Source organism: Callorhinus ursinus, unplaced genomic scaffold (assembly GCF_003265705.2).
Source record: "Callorhinus ursinus isolate GAN/ISIS: 27379988/994484 unplaced genomic scaffold, GSC_fseal_2.0 scaffold10, whole genome shotgun sequence".
Taxonomy (NCBI): domain Eukaryota; kingdom Metazoa; phylum Chordata; class Mammalia; order Carnivora; family Otariidae; genus Callorhinus; species Callorhinus ursinus.
Window position 1 is genome coordinate 20,324,301 of NW_027397072.1, and position 6,148 is coordinate 20,330,448.

Consider the following 6,148-nt stretch of genomic DNA (forward strand, 5'->3'; position numbering starts at 1 on the left):
CTTCAGGCACTCTATCAATTTCCAGTTCAAAATTAAGTTGTGGTTAGCTTTGGAAATCTTCAGACTTAAGAGTTTGTTTGTTTGTTTAAAGATTTTATTTATTTGACAGAGAGAGACACAGCGAGAGAGGGAACACAAGCAGGGGGAGGGGAAGAGGGAGAAGCGGGCTTCCCACAGAGCAGGGAGCCCGTCGCCGTGGGGCTCAATCCCAGGACCTTGGGATCATGGCCTGAGCCGAACGCAGATGCCCAATGACCGCCCAGGCGCCCCAACAGTTTGTTTTTTAAAGTATTACACAATAGCTACTTTAAAGAATGAATATTTTAAAGAAACAGTAATAATTTATATTTTCAGTCAAGAGATACTGATTTCTTGCCTACATTTGTCATTTACTACTCCAGGCACTGGGGCTACATCAATGAGGAAAATAAAAATCCCTGTTCTCACAGAGTTTGCATTCTAATGAAGGTTGATTGACAAATGAGCAAAATACGGGGTATGTCAGATGCTAAGTGCTGTGAAGAAAAATTAAGTAGGGAAGGAAGGACAGAGAGTGCCTCTGGAGGGGAGTGGTTACAGTTTAAAACAGGAAGGTCAGAACAGATCTTCAGAGAAGGTAACCTTTGAGTGGACCTAAAGGAGGTGAGAGAGTGAGCCTGGGAATAGGGAGAAAGAGCTTTCTAAGAGAGGTGTGAAGTCTTGAGGCTGGAGCTGAATGAATGAGAATAGCAGACAAGGCCAAAGAGGTAAGGAGGGCCAGGATGGTGTAGGGGTCTTGTAGACCAATGCAAGAACTTTGGCTTTTATTCTGACATAGGGAGCCATTGGAACATCTTAAGCAGAGGAGTGACGTGATCTTACTTGGGTTTTTAAAGAATCACTTGGGATTTTGTATTGAGAATAGTTGTAAAGAAAGCAAGTAGACCTGTAGGAGGCTATTGCAATAGTCCAAGCAAGAGATGATGACTTGGACCAGGATCAGAGCACTGGAAATTGTGGGAGGTGGTCAAATTCCAGATGTATTTTGAAAGTAGGAACACACAACATTTGGGGACATTATCAGATGTGAAGTGTGAGAGAAGAATCAAAAGTAATTCCAAGGTTTTTGCCCTGAGCCAAGCTGGAAGGATGGAACTTCCATTAACAGAGATGGGCAGGTTTAACTGTCATGATCAGTTTGATATTCCTGTTAGACATACTGGAGGCAGAGATATCAAATCAGCTGTTGGATATATATGGGTTTGAAATTTAGTGGGATAGTTGGAGCTGCAGATACAAATTTGGAAGTTGTCAGCATATAGCTGGTTTTTAAAGCCAGGAGACTAAAAGATGAATGGAACCCAGTTCTCTCTCTCTCTTTTTTTTTCAAAGATTTTATTTGAGAGAGCACACATGAGCGGGGAGAGGGGGTAGTGGGGGGAGGGCAGAGGGAGAAGCAGGCTCCCCACTGAGCAGGGAGCCCAATGACATGGGTCTCAATCCCAGGACCACTGGAATCATGACCTGAGCCAGGGCAGATGCTTAACTGACTGAGCCACACAGGCGACCCTGGAACCCAAGTCTCTTAACTAGGCCATTTCTCTCACGTTAAATAATCATGCCAAAGTAGGGTTTATCCCAGGAACAAGATGGTTCAATATCTGAAGTCTTGCAATGCAATTCCCCACGGTAACAACCGAGAAAAACCATATGATTATCTCAGCAGATGCAGAAAATGTATTTGCTTTTTTAAAAACATCCCATAAATGAATTTTTTTTAAATTAGCAGACCCGTGGCAGAGGGGATCTTCCTTAATCTGATATAAAGTATTTGCTGAAACTCTGTACAAATAATATACCAAAGGGTGAAGGTTTAAAAACATTTCCAATTACGGTCAACAGCAAGTCAAAGACAGTTGTTAACGCTGCTCTCCGTGTGCTACAGACGCTCACCCATGCAAGGACCTGTTTAGACATCTCCATAATGCCATAAGATGAGAAAAAGAAGTAAGCATAACGATTGCATTGAAAGACATGAAATTGTCTGAGATGATAGCCCTATAGCATATACTTCGAAGGTATTGTTTAAATAGATCCTTAAATTTGAGTTGATTGTTTAAATAATTCCTGTTAGGAATTACTCACAGGTGAGGCGAAATTACATAGCCATTAAGTAGCAGAGCTCAGCCTGAATCTCAGGTCGTCTGAGGTTGTCACCTGCCTGGCTTTTGTCATTTGTACCATAACGAAGTAAGATCATATTTCTTATGGTTCAATTTTCATTTTGCAGCCACATCATCACAGTCATGCCTTATCTCCAGGAGCCTCCTTACTGATACCCCAAGTTTCCTCCCCACTCATAGCAAATACATCTTGTACCTGTTGCCAAGTCAGTCTTCCTCTTGGATCCTTGGCACTCCTCCAGAATTCCTTACATCCAATGCTGGGAAGGAGGCGGAACACTTTATCCCCACTTCTGCCTTTATAGAGTGAATTAAGGAACATAGAGCCCCTGGTTGCTCCACCCTTACTCTTCCTCATGCAGGGTGAATGAATAACCCACTTGGTGGATGATTGCCTTTGGTCCATGTTTCTCAGTTGGGTGGCACTAATCTCTCAAAGTTTAATAGATTGAATGTGGGGTATTTGTTCTATTTGTGCTCTGCAACTTTGGTGATGTCTGCTCTGTCTGCTCGCTTTCCTTAGGATAGGAAGTTATCAAGCCCATTTAGACTATCATATAAAGCTGTATCTTCTCACCCATTGATAACAAAAGTGATATTTTATTTCTCCATCCATTTTTTTATCATATTTATGAAGAACCTATGTTCAGAGCTTGGGTGCCACCTATTCGGCCCTTGCAGAACCCCCACAGCTAAAAGCCGGACTTAGGCCAGCATTCAAGACTTGCCAAATTTGGATCTTAAAGTAGAGGAGAAGTCGGGGTTGTATTAAGCTTAACATCAGAGGGCAGCTAAAACTGCCGAGGGCTGAGGTTCTCAGCCATGTCTCTACACTAACACCTTCCTGTCAGGGACTTTGGTTCACTATTGCCAAGATTCTCAACCAGGAAGCAGTGCACACTCCTAGGATGGCATCTCAGAATCTGTGGGGGAAGATGTATGCTGATGAAATGACAATAAAACGTGATTTTAAATGCCCCTCCAGGGGAGCCCTCTGCATTCTGCCGGCCCCATGAGAAGCAGTGACCTAGGCATGGATTCTCAGCGCTACCAGCTCAGAAACTCAATTTTGTCAGCTCATCCAGTGATAATTGGACTCTAGGGTATTGAGTCACACAACTCACTCACAGGAGGCTGATTTATAATCTGGAATGTCAATTAACCAATTTAAAATGGAAGATACAGCTTCCCATAACTTGAACTACTCATGACCCCTTTCCAAACCCCTTTCTAGTAGCGAGATGGCTGAAAACCAAATTAGTAGCCAACTAGGAGAGGTTATGAGAAAACTGGACTGACAAAAGACCTGGTTTTCAATTCCAGTTCTGCCACGGACTTTGATGGTGGGCAAGTCAAAGCCTTTTTGAATCTATAAACTTGAGACAAGGTGGCCTGCATCGCAAAACTGTCAGGATTGATTTGCACAGATGGAAGTCCTTTGTTAATTTCAAAACATTTTTCACATAAAAGAAACTTGCCAAAGTATAGGAGATTCTTTTCAAGGATATATCACCTATCCTCGGGCTTCCAGCACAATCTTTGCTTTATTGGAGAATAGATTTTTTTTTTTTTGGTAAATTTGGTATGCAAGGCCAGATATACTGTACTTCGCACCAGATTTTTGCTCTCCATCTCGTTCCTTTCTTTAGGCACATTATACACTACCATAATGGGTTGGTTCTAAATCATATGCATTTATTCTTCATCTTTTAAGCTGACTGCCTCCTGGGACCAGGCTTCTTCTAGACAGCACCAGAGTTTCCAATTCAGTAGGTCTGGGGTAGGGCCCGAGAATTTGCATTTCTAACAAGTACCCAAGTGATGCTGATCTAGGGACATTTCAAAAACCACGGATATAGCTCAAATGACAATGGTCTGAGCTTATATTCATAAGCTCAGCCACTTCCCTGCTACTAGCTTGCATTCACTCAGGATCAACTCATGGATACCTGTCCTCTCCCCTCTTGGGTAGAAGTTTATGCTATTTGACCTCAGATCTCAGCTTTAGGGATTTGCCTGAGCCGTTCTCTCTCAGCTCTATAGACTCATCTCTCTCTCTTGGCTTTATCACTATGTCCTACAGCAGAATTCAGAATTTAAAAAAAAGTTTTCTAAGATACACTGTTATTTAGAAACATTTTCCTAATAGCAGGGAGCGCTTCATGGTTCTTGGATGGCATCACTCTTAAGCAGAAAGAGAATTAGACAATGGGCTTACTTGACTGAAAGCTCTTTGAAGGCTGTGTCTTACACTTTCTATGCTTAGGTTCTAGCACGAAGTGCCCAAGCACTGTTCTAATGGGACCTGTACATACGAACACATTTAATCCACATAGCACTCCCATAAATTCCTATTGTACAGATGAAGGAATGGGACTCAGGGAAGTTGACTGACTTGTCCGAATTCACACAGTTTGAATGTATGAGAGCAGGATTTGGACTCAGGTCATTTGACACCAGACTGTGAAGTCTTAACCACCATGCGATGCCATATAGTACAGTGTTTAGTAAGTCTGTTCAGTGTTATGAAAGGCTATATACTTCCTGCTTCATAGAAGAAAATGAAGTCAACAAGGATGGTCAACTTCCAACTTTCTCCCCTCTCCAGTCTATAAACTCATGTATATATTTCCCCACTTCTTTCCTCCAGTCTCATAAAAGTTTTCTCTCTCTCTTCGTTCAAGGCCAGTCCTTCCCTATGTCCTTGACCCCACCTCTTCCCACTTTTTCTGGATTTTATCAGTTATTCCATTCAGTAACTTCAATCCCTCTTCTCCCTGGCCTCCCTCTCCTTACCCATAAACTTGCTCAGACATCTAAGAAAATTCCCCCTATGGGACCTAGCATTCACCTTTCCAGCCCCTATTCAATCATTACTTCCTCCCATCTGAGCTTCTTGAAAGAATGGTCCTCACCTCTTACCTCCTCTCCCATTCTTGTCTCAATAGACGACAGTCAGAGTCCTACCCCGATATGCTACTTCAACTGCTTTCAACAAGCTTACCATTATGTTCCCAAATGCTACATGTTTCCAGTACTTAGATACTGAAATTCCATGCTGCATTTGATTGAAACTCTGCGGTGGTTTCCTGGACATGGTTCTGCCCTCAGCACTCTACTAATTCTCTTATCCACTCTCCTAGTTTCAAATGACCACCTCTTATAACGGAAAATCTTTGTATCTAGTATCTTAGTTGTTTTGGTATCTAGATGGGAGGGGGAAAGTAGCCACATTACCTTGTACAATTCTTTCTGTATGAATTATCTACATATCTGTCTTCTCATTAGGTTCTTAGCTACCTGAAGGCAAAACCTGTTCTGTTCACCCTTATTTTTCCCAACTCCTAACATAGCCTGCCACCCACCGTAGACTTGCAACAAGTGCTGAGCAAATTACCCTTTATAACCTTTACTTCACAGAGGTCCAAGCAGTTTCTGTAGATGTTTCCAAATGTTTCTAGAAATATGTAAAACACTGTACAGAGCGTTCTAAATGTTCAGAGAAGGGAACTGTCATTTTGGGCTGGGTAAGACTTTGTGAAGGTAATTGAACTTAAGCCAGAAATAGTTTAAAGTCCAGAGGTGGGAATGGGGAGGGAAGAGTACTAGCACTTGACTCCCAGGCCCGAGACTGGCGGGCAGCAACTGGAGTGCCTTTGTTGAAACAACAAGTTTGGGTAAGGAAAGAGTAGTAGATAAACTTCAAATGCAGGGTAGGAAATATAAATGTGGAGGGTCTGAAGGCTAAGCTGAGGAGTTCTGACTTTATTCTACCGGCACGTAGGAGTCTCTACTTAACAGGGTGCTCAACGACCTTAAATAAACCTCGTGGCAGAAAGTCTGCTGGATTGTAGCCAGGATACATGGGAGGGGAGCAGACCAGTGGGATACTCTGATGAACAAAATGAGAGCCTGATGCAGGGTGGTAGCACTGAAAACTACCATATGGTACTTGACAAATTTCATCAAATATATATTTGTGTGTG